The following is a 22,158-nucleotide window of genomic DNA, read 5'->3' as shown; positions in this document are numbered from 1 at the left end:
TCTCTTGCACTTTTTGATAACCCCAAACATTCCCAGAGGTACTTGTCTCTAAATGCCCTATATACCTGAATAAGATCTCCTCTTAGATATCTGTAAGTGACATTGTACAAGTTCAGACAGTTTAGTCTTTCATAATAACTTAAAATTTCCCTTGGTATATTTCTGCTGTACTCTTTCCAGTTTACTCATGCTTGTTTTCTTATAGGATTTCCATATTGTTATTCCATACTCAGGTTTGGGTCTAATGTAACTAACAAACATTGATGTCATCATTTTGATTTTCTAGACTTTATAAATCTTTTAACACAACTTATATTTCTACAACTATCATTAACCAATTGGTTGATATGATTAGAAAAACTCATAGCTGAATCTACCCATATACCCAGGTCCTTAAATGAGTCTACAGTTTCAATCACTGTGTGCTGTATTAAACAGTCACCTTTCAATTTATGTCTCCCAAATCTCATATGCTTACTTTTTCATGCATTTATCAGCATATTATTCTCCTGTGCCCAGCTGGTCAATTTAGTCAAGTTATTTTGCAGACATGCTTTATCTGTAACACATGTAATCAGTTTACCCAATTTCAGATCATCTGCATATGGACTGTAGAACATCTCAGATGAAAACGTTAGGTCTGAAAGATACAGTCTAAACAAGTAAGGGCCTACAACAGAGTCCTGTGGGACACCCTGACTGTAACCAAGGATTTCACCTGTCCAGTTGCTGTATGATACTTGTCATATCCTATTTGTAAGCCATGCAGCTATCCATCTTATCAAGAGTACATCAATACCTAGTTGTACTAATTTATTGATCAGTGTTTTGTGTATGACCCTGTCAAATGCTGAAGTTAAATCTATATAAATTACAACACAGCACAATTTTTCATTCATAACTATTATATTGTTATAGAACATCATGTTACAGGTGGTAATAGATCTATTTTCAACATATGCATGCTGATATATGGTTTCAAGCCCCAACCTATCCAGTTCTGACAATAACTTATCCAATATTACCTTCTCCATTAATTTTCCACAACATGAAAGTAGACTTAAGGGACTATATGACACTCATGGCTTGTCTTACTCCCCTTTCCCGTAAAGACAGGTTTAATAAGTGCATGTCTCTAATCTTGAGGAATCTCCCCATATTTATATGACTTAGTTAACAGTAGATACAATGATGCCATAAGTTCTTGCTGAAGTGTTCTTGGGTCATTGTTACTAATTCTGTTTCCTCTCTGTGCTTTGTTTGGATCCAGTTTGCGCAGTTCTTTTTCAATATAATCTAATTTGATTCCAGTATCTGGTTTTACCTGGATGTCACTAGGACAACTTATCACCCCTTTTGTGCAGTCAATTTTCACAATTTTGCATATGATTTTGTAAATATAGCTATAATCTGTTGTGTCTGAGAATAAATTTTGGAATCTGCACATGGTTTATCAATTTGTGTGTCTTTACTACTTCCACATCTTATGCATTTATAAAAAGGTTTCCTACTATGCTCAATATTTTTATATAACTTTTCTTCAAATTTTTCTTGATCTTGTCTCACACTATGCTTAATCTGTTTGTCCAGCTTGTTTATTTCGGTGTTCAAAGTTGTGGTTTGACCTCTCTTCCATTTCTTATATTTTTTTGTCTCTCACCTTAATCAGATATTTTGTTCTTATGAAAATATATCCCCCTGATGTTGTATACCTAGATCCTGATGTTAAACATTTTTTGATTTTTTGCACTCAGATTTTATTTTACTGAGAAGTATAAATGTATTTAGAAAACATTAGAATGCAATTCAATGGTCTTGTATGGTAAACTCAGTTGGGCTAGGTACTTTGCATTCTTTAATTTTAATAATATCCATAAATGCTCTAAGCAGAAATAACTGATTGATCTTAATAAAGTACCACTTGATCTATGTAGCAGGCCCTCCATAAGAGTGTTTACCCTTTCAACCAGTCATCATTCCACAACTTTTTCCAGAAATTTCCACACTCTGGGATTGGTATATGTCCAAGATAACACACATCTTGAGAGCATTTGCTGACTTTGTAAGTACACTCTTCTCATTACCTGCCAACTCATCATCTTACCACAAAAGTGAGCATACCCATGAAAATGAAGAACAGCAATGAAGCTCAGACACTCCACTCTTAACAACTAATATACAAATACATACTTGCCTCACTTGGTTTTTCAAGAGTACATGCCAGCTAGAAGAACTGCACACTCACAAGATGAAGGGTGGAGGGAATATTCTTGACCTAACAAGGAAAGCCCTCTTCGCAGATCAACCAATACTGTAAAAATGTATCTATACCATCTAAAACTGCTACGTTGCCTAGCCAGGTGGAAAGAGACAGAGAATCATCTAAAATCCAGCCAGATGACAGCATTGAAGAACACCAAGCTATAAAGTCTCCCTCTAAAGTTTTAGAGAGGGAAGACTGTCTGGGAAAGGAGAACTGTGCACCCCAGTGCTGGTGAGGCCAAGCTTGATAAAGGCAGGCAGGCCAAGCAAGTAGTGAGACAGTTACAGCTACTGCCTGGGACAGGCTAAAGCCATCCAGTCCTACCAAGGACCTCTCAATGGGAGGAGAATAAAGCCCCTTGCTTCACCAGCACCTTGGGATGAACTACAAGTCAACTCCAGCAACTCCCACTTTAGCAGAAAAATCCCCCTTAATGAAGCAACACCATCTAGAACAAGGGACTATCCCCATTCCTCTTGGTTTGCTTCCATCAGAGAACTGGTTGAAAAACAGACTAACATTCTAGCTTCCTTTCCCAAGTGTAAGGGCATCACCTTCTGCTACTGAATCATTTAAAGGAGATGAAGCCAACATGAGTCCAATTACCTCTATTCAATTCCCAGCATACCTCTCAACCTCTTAGAACAATGTGGGGGCAAAGGCCCAGAAATAGGGGCATATTTTAAATATTGCTGTTATAAACTTAAAAAAGTTGCTAGAGTGATAAGGTTTGTTTAAACATACATTTTCTGAAGGATTTGAAGTCTGAAACTCAAATATGTCATTATTTAGTGACCAATCCTCGGATCATCCCATTGGTTTCCAAAAAACCACAAATTTTATGAGGAACAGACCAAAAATATGAGCAAAAAATCTGGACATTCTATGAAAATCTGGACAGTTGAGCGATATGATTCTCAGGCTGTATGGCCATGGGACCATATGACATTCAGACATTTCTGACAAAACAGAAGTTCAAGCCCCACACAGGGAAGGATCCCAGGAAGGAAAAAGGAGTAGCCTGCAACAAGTGAAGTCACCAATCAATTGATATCAAGTCCCCATCCTACTCCTATATCTATGATAAAAGACTGGACCTACCCTTAACCACCCAAGTGGGGACAAGTCCTAGTAATAGCCAACCACAAACCCCGAATGCTCGTGGACAACTCTCATGTAAAGCATAACAATTTTCCCTTGGATAATTCTTCCAATATGGACATAAATAGAAACCTTCTAGCAGTCCAGCAGCTTCTAACTCCACCTGCTAAAATCCAACTAGAGATAGAATAGCCCTGAAAGGCAGAGACCAGACTATGAGGCAGTGGAGGACCAGCCGTCACATAACAATGAAGAATCAGCCCAACTGAGCCATAAACAGAGACTCTCACGTCACCAAGGCAACACTGGCCTCCATCCCACCCAATACGCAATCTCATTAGAGGCCATTGGGGGCTCATCTAAAACCCTGAAGAAGCATGGGGCATGGAAATGAAGGGAGTAGGACACCCTTCAAAGAGGGACACAACCCCACCATTGGAAAGAGGATCTGCCTCTGCTTCTAAGCATGCAGGACAATGTGGTTGAACTGTGACTGTGAGTCAGTCTAGAACTGAGCAACCTATAAGCTACCCCTTCCCAGAGCACTCCAAAGATAGTAACCAGCTGAGAACACTAACTAGATCTTTCTCAGTGAGAACACTAAGACAGAGTTGAAAAGCCAGTTAAAGTCACATATTTATAAGAAATGTAACTACTGGCTAGCACATACACTGAATGTCAGCAAAGGGAAAATCTGAGAAAAATAGAAATGTCAACTACAAAAGCAAAAGAAAATGTTCTGAATGAGAAGGCAGATCAGCAGACAGCAGACCTAGGTACAGCATCAATACAGGGCATGGCTTCCAATAGCACAGAATAAAAAATAAATCCAATGCACTCAGAATGGTTTAAAATAAGTAGGATATTGGAAACGTACATTATAATAAATGAAAAATATCTTAAAAAAATAGAAGTATTAAATAGTCAATATGATGAACTGCCAACTGGACTGAAGAAGACAAAAACAGAAATAAAGGAAAGAATTACAGAAACTGGGGACATAAATTAAAAAAATATATATTTTGGAAAATGGTAGACCTTGAGGAGAGAGAATAGAGAAAAATTGAAGTTTTCTACAGTACCAGAGAAGTTGAAGGGAATGGACTGTATTCATTTTATTAAGGCACAAACAAGTATCCGGACTGATGTTCCACAGGAGAATCTATTAAGTGAGAGGGTACACTCCATATATGCTGCTAATTTAACCTCCATAAAGAAGCGGAGATGCATACTGATTAAAATGTAGTCATACCTGTAGGAGTTAATTCTGACATAACTATTGCAAAAGGGGCAATATTGAATATGTGATGCAGAGTCCATCCCTAACCCTATTTAAGCCTAATCTTGACCAATGGATGTAAAATTGAAAATTCACCCCGGGTCTGGCCCTCATGTCTCTAACAGACACAGGCAGACAGTAATGCCCAAACTAATACATACCCGCCACACACATAACCTCTAGCAACTTCCTAACTAACATACCACCTCTTACTAAACATCCATGATACACAGGGACACAAGCAAGTTGGACTGCATGGCTAGTCTTATAAAGGCTCTGGTGGTCGTTAGCCTAGTACATACCTATGAACATTGGTGATGCCAAGATATTTGTGGAAAATTACTTTCATAGGTTCATAGGTTCATACTAGGCTATCTGCCCTAGGGCATTTATAAGCCTAGCCAGAGTGTGTGTGGCTTTCACCACCCCTTAGGATGAGAATACTATACCCATTAGTTTGCTGTGCCTCTGTCCAGCAGTGATACAGAGATGATTCCCGGGGTAAACCTACGATCTCCCATCCACTCGTCAAGATTTCTCTTGAACAGAGTCAGTGAGGGGCTCTGCCTCACATGGACTGGGATTCTGTTCCATAGTGTAGGAAGTCTCTGGGTGATGAATCTGTCCCTCCAGCACGTCCCATTTATATCCGTGTTGAGGTTTAAGTCTCTTGCTCTCGTGGCTCTGGTGGATTTGGATTTTTTGAGGTGGAGCATGTCCATTAATTCCGGGTTGGACATGGCCTTGTATGTCAGGCACAGATCACCTCTGAGCAGATGGTATGCGCCTGAATCGAGCTGGAGTTTCTTCAGTCGGGCATCGTATGACATATGTTTGAGCCCCTTTATCCTTTTGGTGAGGAACTTTTGGGGTCTTTCCAACTGCTGCAGGTGTCGGGTAAGGTACATTCCGAATGGGGCGTTGTACTCAATCATTGGTCTGATAAGTGAAGAGTACAGGGGTACAATGACCTCTCCTGTTCTGGATGTGAATCCCTTCATGATCAGGTGGGCAATGTAGAAGGTCTTCCTAACCACTTTGGCAATGTGAGTGTCAAAAGAGAGGTTACTGTCAACTTGGGTCCCCAGGTCCCTGATAACTTCTTCCGTGTTTAATGGATTACCACCTATGTGGTAATTAGGGGTTACCTTGTTTTTCCCAAAGGGTATGACTATACATTTTTTGGCATTTAGCTTAAGGCCATGGCTCTGGCACCAGTTATCCATTTCTATGAGACCTTTCTGGAGGATGTCTGTGTCTGATGGAGTGTCAATTATGGTGCCCAGTTTGCAGTCATCTGCAAATTTTGTCAGCCACAATCCCCCTATGTTTGCCTGCACTTCAGAAAAATAAATGCCAAACAAGAGGGGGCCCAGGACTGAGCCCTGTGGGACAACGCTCATGACCGGCTTAGAGTCTGACATGGCACCAGCAACTCTAACCCTGTGTGTTCTGTCCTTGAGCCAGTTTGCAACCCATCTTGTGACATATGGGTTTACATCTAAGCTGGTGAGCTAGACAAAAGAGAATTAAGTTTATTTCGGTCATCAAGAGTTGTTGTTAGGAAAGGGGTGAGATTCAAGCTGCTATACTCAGCAGTTTCTAGAAGACTTTTCCAGGTGGGTCAAAAACTTGCATGCAGCCAGATCTGGCCTTGGAGAAGATAAATTACAGATAACACATCTCTAGTCAGCAAAGCAAAGAGGACTCTGTTTCTGGACCCTACAGAAGTAAAAGGTGGTGTAAGACAGACTGTTCTAGTGAAACCATTTCCCTTGTTTTAAAATAAAATGCTTGCTTCAGAAATAGTGAGAAGCCTAAGAGTGGACCACAAGACAGGAGTAGCTTGGATTCAAATCAGATGCCAGTACTGCAAGAAGGTGAGGAATATGAAGATGACAAACAGTTAAGTGAAAGTGTATAGGTGTTTAAATTCTTACCATAATGGTAGCTGTCCTTCATTTCACTGTTACAGTATTCATTACATTAGGGATCCCCTGCCAAGGGAGGCCTGATGTCCTGCAAGTATACCAAAGCTTTTAGGCTGCTTTAAGGTATGCTGTACGTCACATGTATGCTCCTCGCGTAGCGTAGGGCATAAAGGTGGACGTCTGGACGTACCATCCTCAGAACTGAAAGCCCCAGTAGGAATGCCACTCCAAGGAGTAAAGAGGTAATCACTACATCCAGAAAAGAAATGAACCAGGGGTCTGGGAGAGAGTGAATACTGCAACAGTGAAGAGAAAGACATAACGTTATGGTGAGATTTTACACAACTGTACTATGTCCTTCCATTTCACTGTTGCAGTACTCATTACATTAAGGAGAGTGCCAAAGCTCAGGAAGAAGAGGAGGAGGAAGGACTAGCAAAGTTCTCTAGAAACCCATGAAGGGTCATTCTAGTAAAACCAGCTCTAGCTCTGGAGATTCCATCCAACTTGTAGTAATTGTTAAATGTATGCACAAGTCCAGGTAGCTTCCTCAAGAATAGAGTTAATATCCAAACCCTTGAAACAAGCACCAGAAGAAGCCATAGCTCTAGCAAAATGTGCTTTAGTGGAATAAGGAAGGTTCTTTCCATGAAAAGAATAATAAAAAAGAAATTGCTTTTGAGATTCAAGAAGAAACAGTTAGCTTGGACAAAGTAAACAAAGAGCTGATCAGATTTTCCTAATAGTCTTAGTTTTATCCAAATAAAATCTGAGTTGTTTATGCATATCCAACGTGTGCTGCACCTTTACACTGGCAGACTATAGGGAAGGGAAAAAAATGGGCAAATGAATAGACTGATTAAGGGGCAACTCATTTACCACCTTGGGTATAAAAAAAGGATTAGTATGTAAGGATAACCTGTCCTTATGAAACTCCAAAAAATGAGGACAAGCCATAAGGGCTTGAAGCTCAGACACCCATCTGGCAGAAGTAAGGGCTAAGAAAAGTACAGTCTTCCAACAGCAATGTTGCAAGGAAGCTGAAGCTGCAGGCGCAAAAAGCGCCAGAGTTAATTTTTCCAAAACAAAATTAAGATCCTGGGGAGGAGGAACAGGCTTTCTCAGAAGCCTAATATAAAGGGCACCTTTAAGAAATTGTTTAACTTCAAACCTAGGAGATAAAGGCAGAGAAGCAGAGACAGCTGATAGGTGGGCCTTAACAGAAAAACAAGCTAACCCAGCATTAAGCAATGCAGACAGATAAGAGAGAACCATAGGAACATCTACACAAAGTGGATCGAAGTTATGAGCAAGACACCAAACAAAAAACCTCTTCCATTTGAATAAGTAGGATTTCCTAGTACTGGGTTTCCTGGCCTCCTGCAGGACCCTAAGCACATCCTCAAAAAAAAAGGGTGTCTATGTGAAATCAAAATCCATCACCCACAGTGTCAGTTAACGAGTGGAGAGGTGAGGATGGATGAGATATCCCTTGTCCTGTGTGAGCAGGTCCATCACGGGGGGGTAACTTGTGATGACTGCCCTTCGCTAAATGCAGAAGAAGAGGGAACCAATGCTGTCTCAGCCAAAAGAGAGTCAACAACAAGATTTTGGGAGCATCCTGTTAAATTTTGAACAGGACTTTTGGAATAAGGGAAAGGGGAGGGAAAGTGTAACTAAACACCCCCTTTCAAGAAAAGGATAGAGCGTCCACCTTCCGAACCTGAGGGCCTGGGACTTTGGCACAAAACACAGAAAGTTGTCTGTTCAAAGGGGAGGCAAAATATCTAACTGAGGAGTACCCCTACTGGTGGACAATGTCCTGAAACACATCCATGTGAAGTATCCATTTGCGGGATTGAGTTAAAGACTTGCTCATATCCATTTGTGGGATTGAGTTAAAGACTTGCTCAAAGTATCTACCACAACGTTTGACCTAAAGGAATGTAAACTGCCTGAAGAGTCACTTGATATTGGATAGCAACATCCTACACTAGGAGTGCCAACTTGCAAAGAAGATAAAATCTTGTCCATCCCCCTTCCCCCCAGTTTGTTTAAATACCACATCACTGTGATATTGTCTGTAAACACCTTGAGCAGTCCTGGGGTGAAGAGAGGATAAATAACATGAAGGGCACAGAAGAGCTCTAATCTCTTTAACATTGATTTATGCTTTCTGTTGATGAGGTAATCGCAACCCCTGCATCTTTAGGAAGCCAAAAGCAGCTCCCCATCCTACATCTGAAGTGTCTGCAAACAGCTCCTTAGAGAGGGAAGAGGAAGATGAAAAGGGAGCCCAGGATTTAGAGACAACTGCTGAATCCACCACTGAAGTTCCTTTTTGAGACAAAGTAGAAGAGGAACTACAATCTAGGGGATGTGCATGTTACAGCCAAACTGATTTCAGGAACCACTGAAACTTTCTCATGTGGAGTTCGGCCAAAGGGAGCATAAGGATGGGTGAATGCCATGGACCTCAGAGATCTCAGAAATTCCCTGGTTGTTATAGAGGCCAGAGGAAGGAGAGTTTGAAAGAAAGAAATGAATGTTAAGACCTTGGGAGAAGGCAGGGATGCTAGCATAGGCACAGTCTGTACCCTGTAATCACAGAAAAACGTGGCCTGAGAAGGAGTCAGAAAAGACTTTCTGAAGTTTATTGCGAACCCCAGGCTTTGTAGAAGATAAATGTCAAAATGAAGATTTTTGCAACATCTTTGGAGAGGATGCCTGAAACAGAAGTCTGTCCAAGTAAGGAAAGAACTGGATCCCCTAAAGCCTGCAAAAAGTAATCACAAGAGTGAGGCATTTGGTGAATACCCTTGAATACCCTTGAGACAGTAGAAAGGACAATGGGCAAAGCAGATAACTGAAAATGCCAAGAAGCAACAGAGAAACACAAAAACTTCCTGAAAAGGGACGGATCAGAATATGGAGATAAGCATCCTTGACATCCAGGGACATCTAAAAGGAGGGCACCTTCACAAAACTGTTTACATGACAAAGGTCTGGAATTGGTCTCCAGGTACCCTCTTTTCTAGTTCCCAGAAAAGAGGGTACCTGGAGATGAATTCTAGACCTTCAGAAAAATGTTTACATGAGAAAGGTCTAGAATTGGTCTCCAGGTACCCTCTTTCCTGGGAACTAGAAACATCCTGGAGTAAAACCCCCTCTTGCATATTACCCTGAGTCAAAAGATCCCAAAGTAACTCTGGGAAGGAGGACAGTTATTCCTGAGGAGGGCTGAGGAATACCCATAAAAGGGGGAAGAGATTTCCAGACCATGAAATACCCCTGGAGGATAATGAACAGAACCATGGAATCCTGAGTAATCTGTAGCCAAACAAGAAGACAGACAAAAGTGGCTGAGAAGAATATGATAGTCAGATAACACCTGGTTTATCAGGAAAAGGAGACTTCTGAGGCACAGAGGTCTGAGTAGCCTTCGCAGGAGAGGCCCACTTGCAACCCTTTTTACCCTTTAGGAGGAGGAGGAGGAGGGTGAGATTGCCTATGAGGAAAACTGGCTTAATGGGGTAATTCCCCTGAAATCTACGAACAAAAGAATCAAACACATGTTTAGGTTCCTGTAAAGCCTTGCCCTTATCATGAAAGGACTTTAAGTATCAGCAGCAGTTTCACCAAACAAGTGTTTATTATCTAGAGTGCATCCATCAATGTAGCCTTACTATCATCAGGTAAAGGTTGAAGCTGAAGTCAAGAATACCTCCTCATCACTGACCCAAAAGAAGCAGCCCTAAAGGAAGCAACTGCTGCATTACAACTACACTTGATAGAATGACGAGCCACCTGGGAGGAAGTCCCTAACAGGGAAAGAGCAGAAGTTTTAACCTCAGAGTCTGGAAGATCAGAAGTAACCTGACAGGCCAGGGAAAGGACAGCCAACAAATACCTGGACATATGGGTCTGATAATTAACAGTCTTAAAAGCAAAGGTATCAGAAGTATAAACCTTCTTGTCTAGCCTTTCCATGGTTCTGCAATCTGTATCAGAGGACAAATTCAACCTACATAACTGGATGGAATACTGCAAATTTGCCCCTGGTGTGGCACCCATGGCCTCATAGACAGAGGTAGCCAGTGTTGATCACAGACACACACTGTTCATAAATCTGCTATGCAAACTACTCAAAAAGAACAAATGGGGATACTTGGGATTAACATGGCTAGGCTTGTAAAGCGTCTAGGGCCACCAGCCTTGTAACCTCCTATGAACCTACGAATCTATGGCAGTAACTTAGGTTCATAGGTGTGTACTAGGCTAGTGGCCCTGGAGCCTTTACAAGCCTAGCCCATAGGATTACCCTGGCATCGTGCCACCCGAACTTAGTTCCCAGTGCCTATGTCGAGTAGAGCCACTGGAGTGATTCCCAGGGTGAATTTTCTATTTCCCATCCAGTCATCAAGATTTCTCTTGAAGAAGGCCAGTGAAGCACTCTGCTTGACATGTATGGGAAGTCTATTCCATAGCATGGGCAGTCTCTGGGTTATGAACCTGTCCCTCCAGCTTGTTCTATTGATTGCAGTAATGAGGTTGAGGTCTCTGCAGCGTGTAGCATGGAGGGATTGGGATTTTTTTTAGATGTAGCATTTCTAGCAGAGCTGGGTCAGACATCGCTTAGGAGAAGAAAGCAATCGAGAAGGCCTGTCAGAAGCTACAGACACCACTGAGGGTTCAGCAGGAGGACACTTGTACAAGAACTTACAGTCCTCAGGCACCCTACAGAATCTATCAGGCTTCTTAGGGGCATGGGGCTGAGAGTCTAGAACCTTAGAAGCAATACAAAATGCATCAACAAGGCAGCCAAGACAGGAGGAACAGCAGAAAGTCTTGGAGAATCCATCTGCTGCAACTCGTAATACCTCTTTTGTATATGAGAAATCTGAGCACAAACCCATTTAAAGAACTTCATTATCCTAGAGATAGTGTCCAAAAAGAAATCTCTTCAAAGGTAATATCAGGACTAGTAGGTTCCTCTTCTTTAGATGCATAATCAGCATCTAAAGCAAATCTGAGAGGAGTAAGCAAGGGATCCCTCATCTGAATCCAGCTCCTCCTCAGAGGAATCCTGTTTCCTGGATCTTTTAAGGGGAATAGAGGACCAAGGGGTGGCTGGAACAGAAGCTTGCTGATGGGGTTTCAATGGTATCAAAGCACTAAACAAGCCCTGAGTGCAGGACTGCCATCCACTCTGTGGCTCCATAGCAAAAGGAGAAATATGCTTAGTCTTTTGCTTTTACTTAAACTTTAGAAGGGTCCGACCCAGGACAGCATTCAATAATGGTAGTAGGGACTTCTTATCTGACTAAGATTTGAGGAAAACCCCTAGGCCCCTCAGAGATCATCAGCAGTGATTCCCGCTGAACATCAGAAGTGGATATCTGCATTGCCTCCTCGGACGTACTTAAAGTCAGATCCCTGGTGGCCTCCAACCCAGTTGTGGCAGACGAATCCAATGATAGAACTGGGTGAAGCTCCAGGCAGTCACTTGTCCTGGGAGAGATGTCTGACAGAGGTTGAAGAGCTACAGCCTAGATTTCCTGGTAGCCTTCTTCACAAATGGCTGTCCTTCAGAGCTGGAAATTCCCTCCATCGTGTCCTTAGCTAGAACCTTAACCTGCTGGTTTTCAAGATAAAGCTCCAAAGAAGAAAGTCTACTATGAAGAGTCTTGGGAATATAGGCCTGACAGAACAGGCTGTATGGTCATGCGAAGTGCCAAGGCAAAAAAGACACTGTTCGTAGTGGTCTCTGTGGGGAACTCTGTCTTCCACGCTGGCATTTAGCCTTCTTGGATGACATAAAACCCTACAAGCAACAATATAATAAAAGAAAGATAAGTAAAACAAAACCCCAATCGGGCATTTACCTGCAATGGCTTGGAGAGCCAGCAATGGAATGGGAATTCAAACCAATGATCAAGAGATTGCATTCGGACTGGCAGCAAAGACGTTCTGAGGATGGTACATCCAGACATCACCTTTATGCCCTACACTTTGCAAGGAGCATGTGTGTGACGTACAGCGTACCTTAAAGCAACCTAAAGTTTTGGTATACTGCCCAGGCGTCGGGCCACCCTTGGCTGGGGGATCCCAAATGTAATGAATACTGCAACAGTGAAATGTAAGGACACCTTACTGAAGAGTGGCAGAACTGGAAAACATAAGTCCCACTATAAGGTGACTGAACTATGAAGAATGCTTCAAGAACATGTCTTTTGTGTTACTCAATAGAAGCTAGGATGTGAACCAGATGCTGATATGGTGAGAGGGTTAGGACTATTATGAACTTGGTAAATATTGGAGGAACTCAACTTCACTATGTGCTGTTTATTTTAAAAATGTGTGAAATGTAGGGGGAAGAAACAAATGTAAGTAAATATTTCAACATTGCTGTGACACATTTTGTATTGAATGTTTTAACACTGTTGTGAAATACAATACAGTATTAGATGGTATGTTTATAAATGTAGGCATGAGTATAATGATGAACTGCATGTATGGAGAAAAGTGTTTACTTGAGTGGTAGCTGACTATATCAACTGTAAGCCATTTAAAAAAGAGTAGTTTAGTGATTATACTGTTATACTGCAGCAAGGCACAGAAGTAAACTTTGAATTAGATGGGTAGAGTCAAATAATGTTTATATATATATATATATATATATATATATATATATATATATACATATATATATATATATATGTGTGTGTGTGTGTGGGTTGCAGGCACTGGATTGAATGAGCAGGTACACTGACATCAGTTTGATTGACATTGGTCGATGCAGATGGTCCCCAGGTAGGGTAATATTCCCTTTCTCCACGGATTGTGTGATCTCTGAGTTAGTATATATAATTAGCAGGTGTGGGGCTGTAAGAGGGGCTTGCCCTCCCTGGAAAAACCCTTGTGTTTTGTTTAATCTGCTCTGGGATAATTACCAGAGCATGCAAAGTACGAGTCATCTGTTGTTTCATTATTATGTCGGTTATCTGGGTGTCTGTGTAGCTGGTAATTTGATCCATTGCCTTAAACCCAAGGATTGAAGGAATACAGATTTATTTAAGAGTAATTTTTCTTCAATTCTGTATAAACAAAACAAAACAAAAACAACAAAAGAAGCTTGTTTTGTTACATATTGAAAGTAAACTGAATTTTGTAGGAACTTTCCAAAACCACGTCTAGCATACCATAGATGTCTAATTTGCCTAATTAGAATTAACCTGATGCACTTAAGAAAAGAAAGATCTCAATTATGACATTTTTGGAGCTTGTACTTCGTGATCCCTCCAGTAGATTCGTTATTTATTAGTTCTGAATGAACTGTTTCAAAAAGAAAAAGGAAAAAAAAGTACTATAGAGGAACTATATCTCCCTAAAAGCTTTGGCTTGGACGGACTCTTATTAAATGGGTAGAATTCAGTGCAGGTTGCCATCATGGAGAAAATTAGGTTTCTGGGATTTTGATCATTCAATTGTACACAGCTCTTTTTTTTATTCATTTTGTTTGTTAAAGAGGTTTGGGGACGGGTATAGTGAAATAAACTGCTTGGAAAGATGTAACATGAGCTCAAACAAATATGTGAAACTGCAATTAAGTAAGTCATGTTAGTAAAGTCTTGCAAATACACATATGCTGTTAGTAGGAACTGTACATCTTTATATCTATGTCCATCTATTTCTATACACAAACACACCAGAAGTGAAAAGCATTATAAATGGCTGCTTTAAGAATATTAACATGGAATGTAAGTGGTCTTATAAGTACAGAGGAAAAGCAAACAGTGTTGAACAAGTAGGGTGCAAATTGCCATTTTGCAAGAAATGCATTTTGGATATAAATTAACATATGAGCCTGATAAAAGGGGATTTAGTTCAGTGCAGATATTCAGCAGAATAACAGGGACAAAGGAAAAGGGTGTTATTATATACAAGAAGTGCTCCATTTGGGGTAGAAGAAGAAGAATAAAATGACAATAATGGAAGATTTGTAGCAATGGCAAGAGAAAAGAATTACCTTGACATGCATCTATATTCTCTTGAAAACTGCATAAAAGGATTATGGGAGAAATAATCAGTTTCCAACAGGTATTTTATTTTTAGGTTGTGAATGGAATTTAGTTTGTGCACAGAAGTTATGTCAGGGGGTCCTAGAAGGGGAAACTAAGTGGAGAAGGTAGATTTTTAAAGTGTATGAAAGTATTTGGTATGGAATTTGTTACTGGTGAAGCAGCAATGCAGAGGAAATGCATGTATTACTCTCCAAAACACAACAACTGGGTGAGACTGGATAGAAACTATATATCACAGAAGCATGTGCATTTAGTTTAAAATATCTAGACCCATCCAATAACAATATCTGACAATAAACCTATAGGGGATAAAGACAAAGGCTGCAAGAAAGGAAAATAAAAGAAAGACAATGGTATTTCCCACATATTTATTAAAAGAGGTGAATTTAACAATGGGTGATAAAGAAAATTCAAGAGTAATTATGATAGGTAGAAATAATTTCAGACTGGCTAGAGAGCTCGGGACAAAAAATACAATGGGATTGAGGGAGAAATTGATACTGGAGAAAAGTAAAAAGAAGTTATGTACTTACCATAACATTCCATGGGAGTTGTTCATCTCGCCTTCATTCTTACACATGGGTTCGGAGCCGATCTATCGGCTCCGAGTCGGCCGCTTTACTAGCTGAAGATTTCAGAGTAGCTTGAAGCCAGGTCCCTATCCCATGACGCTCTCCATCCTACCTCAGATCTAGTTTGCTGAACCCAGCATGCACAGATATAACCCAAGAAATACAACCGGAGTAAGAAGTCCCAGAACAAGGCCACCAGAACTCAAAGTCTACTCGTTCTTCGAGACCCTGGAGGGGGAAGGCGGGTGGAAATGTAAGAATGAAGGCGAGATGAACAACTCACATGGAACATTATGGTAAGTACATAACTTCTTTATGTGAAGTTGTTCAATCTCAACGTTCATTCTTACACATGGGTAGCGTCCCAAGCACCCTAAACCTGGGTGACTCAAGGTAGTACATTTCTGAGGACAGTGGAACCAAAGGAAGCCCTGTCCCTGAAGGCCCTGTCCACTTTGTAATGAGTGATAAAGATATGCAGCTTAGAACAAGGGACAGCTGCACATATAGCGTCCAAAGGCAATCGAGCCACATAAGCCCAAGAAGTGTAAACAGCCCTAATGGAGTGCGCCGTCACACTATGCTCTAATGTTTGGTTTGCTGAAGAGTATATAAATTTAATGCAGTCAGTTAACCATTTGGAAATGGTAACTTTAGAGACTGGTAATCCTTTCTTAGCATCAGCGTGAGATACAAAGAGTTGATCAGATCTTCTAAATTCCTTTGTCCTGTCCAAATAGAATCTCAATTGTCTGTGGTCATTAAGTTTATGCAACATGTACTCCAACTTATTAGAATGATTACTGAAAAAGGTTGGAAGTTCGATAGTTTGATTCAGGTTCGTCTCGGAACACACCTTTGGTAGGAATGAAGTATTAGTCCTCAGTGATACTCTGTCTGGGTGAAAAAACAAATATGGGGGGGTTGATAGAAAGGGCTTGAAACTCAGACACCCTACGTGCTGAGGTATTAGCCACCAAGAAAATAGGTTTCCAAGAAAGAAACTTCAAATGGCAGGATGATGCAGGCTCAAAGGGGGGGGGGGAATAATACGTGACAACACAAAATTTAGACTCCAGGGAGTAAAGGGTTGTCTTAACAGGTGGCCTAAGATGAATGGTAACCTTCAGGAAGGCCCTACATAATCTGAGAGACATCAAATTAGAACCTTCAGCTCAGAGGTGAAAATTCGAAATTGCAGCCAATTGAACTCTAATAGTGGCAGCTGCAGCACCTTTATGAAAAAGCTTAGATAGGAATTCCAGAATACTAGCAATCGGGGAAACATAAGGATCAATGTTATTCTGGGAGGCCCAAAAAGCAAATCGCTTCCATTTACTATCATACAACTTTCTGGTGGAAGCCTTAAGCGAAGATACAAGAATATGCTGTATTTTCAGAAGAAAATTCATGTGACCTGGCTAGGTTGGGAATCGGAGCAGCCAAGCTGTCAGTCTGAGGGAATGAAGGGAGGGATGGAGGGCCCCTGACAAATGTGTCAGCAGGTCTGGAACTGGATCCAGAAACCAAGGTTCCTCCAGTTGATAGAGTCGGAGGAAGGGGAACCACATCTGTCGAGGTCAAAAAGGGGCTATTAAGATTACAGTCCTTCCCAGGCTTTTGGCTTTCTGCAAGAATTTCAGGATCAGGGGTATAGGTGGGAAGGCATACAGGAGTCCCGGGGGCCAATCGTGTATGAGCGAGTCCCTTGGGCTGTCCCCTGGAGGGGGATTCAGGGCAAAGTAGCTTCTGCATTTGGCAATCATAGGGGATGCAAACAAGTCGCAGCAAGGCTGGCCCCATCTGCGGAAAATCATCTCCGCAGCTTCTTCTTTGAGAGACCACTTGTGCAGTAACAGAATGGCTCTGCTCAGTTTGTCCGCTATGACATTGGATTTCCCCAGGATATGCGTTATCAGAAAGCGCTTGGTGGATACTGCCCACTGCCAAATTCTCAAAGCCTCTCGACACAGGGGGTAAGACTTGGTTCCTCCTTGCTTGTTGATGTACCAGACCACAGACATGTTGTCTGTCTGTATCGCAATTGTCCCTAGAGGCAGAGAGTCATGGAAGAGCTGCAATGCCAAAAGCACCGCTCTCAGCTCTAGAACATTGATGTGCAACTGTGACTCTGTCTCCGACCAGGTGCCTTGGGCTGTTCTTCCCTGAAAAAGCCCCCCCCCCTATCAAAGGAGCATCCGTGGTCACCATGGCTGACAGCGGGGGAGAAACAAATGGCCGCCCCATTGTAACTTGGTGGCTGGTCAACCACCAGCGAAGATCCTTCTTGCAAGAGTCCATAATCATGATTAAGAATGACATCAGAAGTTGTTGGTAAGACCACTGGGTGAAAAGTAACCACTGAAGAATCCTCATGTGCATACGTCCCAGAGGAACTGCTATGAGCGTAGCTGCCATGGTACCTAGTGGCTTCAGTACTTGAGAGGCCGGTACTTTTCTTCTCTGCAAAATGTCTGAGACCTGGTTTTGGAGAGTGGCTATTCTGTCCAGGGGCAACTTTACTGTGGCGGTGGTGGTGTCTAGTTCTGGTCCGATAAAGGAGATATGCTGCAATGGCGACAATGCAGACTTTTCAAAATTGATAGTGGTGCCTAACTGAGAGCAGAGACTGAGAGTGTGATCCCTGGACAGAACGAGTTGATGCCTGGAGGCGGCGGTAAGGAGCCAGTTGTCCAGATACGGAAACACTCGGAATCCTAGACACCTCAGGTGAGCCATAACCACTGCCATGCATTTGATAAACACTCTGGGGGCTGTTGTGAGTCCAAAAGGCAGTGCTCGGAATTGGTAGCGACTGGCTCCCAGCCGGAAATGCAGATGATCTCTGGATGGTCTGGCCATTTTGATATGGTAGTACACATCCTTGAGATCTATACAGCACATCCAATCGCCCATTCCGAGGAATGGTAGAATCCGGAACTTCTCCTTCTTTACAAATGTGTTGAGTCTGCTGAGATCCAAGATGGGCCTCCAGTCCCCGGTCTTCTTTGGAACTAAAAAGAATCTGAAGTAAGTTCCGGATCCTATCTGGTCTGCTGGATGACTCTTTTTTCCTGCAGCCTCTGGATTTATATGGCTACTTGATCCCTGAGACTAGGTGGAACATCTGGGATTTTTTTCCCAACAGGTGGGTTTTCTAAGAATGGAATGATGTAACCTCTGGTAACGATGCTTTTTACCAAAGAAGCTCTTGTAATTCCTAGCCAGGCATCCGGATACAACACTAAGCGACTCCCGACTGCCTCCAGAGTAGGACAGTCAGGCCTCCTTTCAGGTGCGCTGATAGGGCTTACCAAGGAACTGATCCCTATTGCCCTGGTTCTGCGGTCCCCCTTTGCCACAGGGGTGGCGTCTTCCATTATCACCTCCTCCTCTGCCCCTGAAGGGGGATCACTATGTGTGTTCTGGAAAGCTCCTTGGGACTTTTGGAACCACATTTTTCCAGCTCTTTGCCCTTTGGGGTATGGTCTGGTAGGGGTGGAAAAACGGACTCCTACGGCAGATAGAGTCTTTCCCTCTTGCTCACACCTAATGAGATTCTCCTTGACTTTGGGCCTGAAAAGAGACAAGCCATCGAATGGGGTGTTGACAAAGGAAGACTTGAAGGCTTCCACAAAGGAGCATAAGCACATCCAGGACTGTCCCCCAAAGAGCTATTGCTGAACCCGCTGCCCGACTCGAACCATTGGCTAAATAGGAAATGAGCCGCATGGACGAATTAACTATGGAATTAAGGGTATTAAGCTGGGCTGTCATCTTCTCAGAGACAGCTCCATCTGTACTACCCTGCAGAGCATCTCTGAGATCTTTTAGGAGATCTCTTTGAAGATGGGTAAAATTAGTCAAATAGTTAAACGATCACATAGCAAAGGTTGCAGAACTAAAGATGCATCTCCCGTACCAGTCGATAGTCATTGAATCCCTATTAGGAAGATGGACAGTAGAAAAGGTTTCGGACATCTCTTTCTTGGTGGCCGCCGCAACCACCATGTCCTCAACTGGAACTCCCTTAGTGAGGAACATCTTGTTTTGGGGGGAGGTAATAAACTTGCTGAGCCTCTGAGGGATCCGTTCCATAGTATCAGGAGACTCCCATGCCCATTCGAGCAACCAATTCCATTAGTTTGTGGAAGGGCGGAGTCACCCAGGAGGTGGAAAGTTGAGACCCAAAGGCCTTCAGGAGCACTGACTCATCCTCAGTAGGGCTAATTGACTGCCAGTCACCCCTGGTTGGTTGGGAGGATGGCCTAATGGTTAAGGTGTTTGCCTTACAAACACAAGGTGCAGGGTTTGAGTCTCACAATGGATAATTGGCTAGGCTTAAAATGGCTCGCAAGGGCAGTTAGCCTAGTACAAACCTATGAACCTATGAACCCTCTACTTAAGGACTTCCAGGATATCAGCAAAGGAGATATCCTACGAGGGGGACCGTGGGGACCCTTCTGATTCCTCTAAGTCGGTGTCTGATGTCAAGTACTCCTGTGGGGAATCTAAATGCCTCCTCTTACAAAGTCTCTTCCTGGGAACCTCATCAGTGGGAGCTTCTGGTGAGGTCTCAGTAGAACAAGGGACAGCTGATGGGGTTACCTGAGGCTCCAGGTCCCGATGCTTCACAGGGTCCTGTGATGTAGAGGCAGAAAGCGTCACTTTAGGGGAGGAGGAGAAAGGACCTGATGAAGTGTGTGTCTTGGATGACATAACCCTCCTCATAGCATTGAAGGCACCACTGCTCTGACCCGAGGAAACAGCCGGTTCAGAAGAAGACGGCAACTTCCCTGGCCCCAAGACAGTGGGCTCTGAACCAGAGGACAGAGTCGAGCTCATCCGCGCCAAAGTTCCAAGAGAAAGAGTCAGAACTGACGCATCGGTTCGACTCTCCCCGCCCAGAACCAACCAGAGAATGTCAGCTCCCAGACTCTTCCAATGGTACAGAAGAAGTCAGGGTTGACGGAGCCAATGGCACTGGAACAGGCATCGGCTCCAAGGCTCCACAATCATCAGATCCTCCTCCCTCAGCTCCGAAGGCCCTGCTCAGCTTGGAGGAGGATTAGTCACAGCAGGTGTGATGGTCTTAAGCCTCGAAACTGGTTGGGTCGAGGCCGATAACAATTTAGCCAATGCCGGGTTCTCGAGAAGCCTCTGCACCACCCAGTCCACATCCACATCAGAGAGGGTCCTTGAAGAACGAGTCGAACGAACCAAAGGCGTCACCAACTGAAGGATAGGCGATCTCAAGGTTTCGGAGACCAGTTCCAAGACCGGGGACCGGCTCTGAAACACTGGCTCAAGACTGCGGAGCCGGTGACCGCACCTTCACAGTAAGACTCGGAGCCGATGACTTGGGTTCCGAGGAAGCTTTAGAATACTTCGACCCCTTTGATGACTTGGAGGTCTGGTCAGCCTTGTCCAAGGACTCCTGAAAATCTGGCTTCAATAGCCCTCTATTCACCAACTGTCTTCTTCTCTCAAGCAAAATCTTGCTACTGAATGAATGGCAGATAGAGCAATCTTCCTGAAGGTAAACTGGCTCCAAGCAATAGACGCAATTCACATGAGCGTCCGTGATGGACATCATCTGCCCGCATTTTGAGCACTTTTTGAAACCTGATTTTTGTCTTTCCTTTTGATCAGCCTTAGCAGAAACAACACCACAGTAAACACTAATCTGGAGACAAAAGGATTACTGTACAACAACAACAGACACAACACCGCAACTCTAGCTACAATAAACAACTCTGAGTTGTCAGATCTCTTATCAACTATCAAACAATCTAATATCTAAATATATACCTAATTTTAATATCTAGATAACAAGCTAAACACACACTATTAGTATCAATACAACCACGCTAAATGGATAGGGAAAAATAACTAATGCACAGCCAAAAGCCTAAGAATAGCCGCTCTGAAAAGGATGAAAAACTCATCAAACTCAAAGCAAACAAAGACTAACTAGCCCAATTAGTAGTATAACTGTATAAATCATGACCCAGTTAGTAGTATAACTATATAAATCATGATTCTATCTATTTATAAAGCAGAAAGGTTAGAAAAAATTAGAACATTTTGTTACAAACTGGCTCGATCTCTCAGACAACCTCCGATCTGTTGCAGCGGCAAACTGGATCTGAGGTAGGAAGGAGAGCATCATGGGATAGGGACCTGGCCTCAAGCTACTTTGAGATCTTCAGCTAATAAAGCAGCCGACTTTGAGCCGATAGATCATCTCCGAACCCATGTGTAAGAATGAATAGCGAGATTGAACAGTGAGACTGAACAACTTCACATCAAATTATTTAGAACGTTTGGCAAAAGTTAAAATGTTGCAGAAGATCGGAGAACTTAGAGATCAAGAGAGAAAACAACTGGACCACTAAAAGCAAAATAAGAGAACATTTGGACAATATGCACAAGTTTAGGAAAATTGCAGTTAAACAGTCATTTTTGACAATCTCAGAGCACAGAGATGTTTAGCACCATGGGTTAGGCAACAGACAGCAGAAAATCCATAGCAAAACTTAGGGAACAGTCACAAGAAAGTTAACTAGGAATCCTGAAGAGATCTTTAACTGAGATATGTCAGCAATTTTATCAAACTCTATATAGCATAGATGACTGAGGAAATCAGAACAGAGACATTTGGAAGCTTTATTTTTTTAAGCATCAGATAAACCAAAGCTTAATGAAGTTCCTGGAAGTTCAGCAATTAACAGTCATGATAAATAAAGGACAAATAAAAATGTGATATATAATTAAGCAAGAGGACAACAGGAAAGGATAGAATTCTCATAGAAATTTGGAATCTAGGAATGAGGAGGCTATTGAAGATTTGGAAGGCATTATTTAACAACATTTTAAAAGGGGCAGGATCTCTGCACTGAGGAAGAAGACAGAAGTGGTAGTATTA

The 22,158-nt window shown here is 42.4% G+C and overlaps 1 protein-coding gene across 6 annotated transcripts in view; it reads right to left on the bottom strand.

Annotated features, from left to right (window-relative positions):
- LOC122807733 (long-chain-fatty-acid--CoA ligase ACSBG2-like) overlaps window positions 1–22,158 on the bottom strand; it is a 1,512,114-nt gene that overhangs the window by 442,188 nt on the left and 1,047,768 nt on the right. The gene's annotated exons all lie outside the window — the stretch shown is intronic.

Source organism: Protopterus annectens, chromosome 1.part1 (genome assembly GCF_019279795.1).
Source record: "Protopterus annectens isolate FY-2018-M chromosome 1.part1, PAN1.0, whole genome shotgun sequence".
NCBI lineage: Eukaryota > Metazoa > Chordata > Ceratodontiformes > Protopteridae > Protopterus > Protopterus annectens.
Note: the sequence above shows the minus strand (reverse complement) of the source record. Positions and strands in the feature narration are given on the sequence as shown.